This window comes from Teleopsis dalmanni, chromosome 2 (assembly GCF_002237135.1).
Source record: "Teleopsis dalmanni isolate 2A chromosome 2, ASM223713v2, whole genome shotgun sequence".
Lineage (NCBI taxonomy): Eukaryota > Metazoa > Arthropoda > Insecta > Diptera > Diopsidae > Teleopsis > Teleopsis dalmanni.
Window position 1 is genome coordinate 14,965,546 of NC_051847.1, and position 596 is coordinate 14,966,141.

Genomic DNA, 596 nt, shown 5'->3' on the forward strand with positions numbered 1-596 from the left:
GAATAACGAGCAAGGTGATTGTTTTGTAATCCAAAACAATTTGCTTAATTATGTTAATGTCTTCATAATAGAAACTGTCAGTTAATTGAAAAAGTAGCTGTAATTCTATCAGATACTTCAGATACATTAAGATTTGTACATGTATATGTGTAACTGTGATCTTATCTATAATAAATATCCATTCAAATCAGATTTGTTGTAAAAAAAACTACACCTAACGCATATGCCTCCTGTGAGGATTGAACTCACGACCCCTGGTTTACAAGACCAGTGCTCTGCCACTGAGCTAAAGAGGCTTTTGAACCCGAACCATTTCATTACGAAACTATTCAAAAAATTGTCTGAAATTTGTAGCCGTAGACGCAATTAGAATAAAATAAAGGCATAATGATCGAAGTAAATATTAACCTAATAAAGTAAATTAGTTTCTTTCTAATTTATTTGAGAGCATTTTCTTGTTTGTAGATAAGGTGTCAGTCTATGAGTTTGCTTTGACTCTAGTAAAATATGCATAAAACTAGAAGCTTCTACTGTGCACATAAGTCTATAAACAAAAAAACACCTGTACGATTAAAATTTAATTTTATTTACAATTA

General features: G+C 30.5%; 1 non-coding gene across 1 annotated transcript; it reads right to left on the reverse strand.

Moving 5' to 3' along the window:
• Positions 1-224: 224 nt before the first annotated feature.
• Trnat-ugu lies at positions 225-296 on the reverse strand. Its single transcript has one exon. It is a non-coding gene; the product is annotated as a tRNA-Thr (tRNA).
• Positions 297-596: the final 300 nt, after the last annotated feature.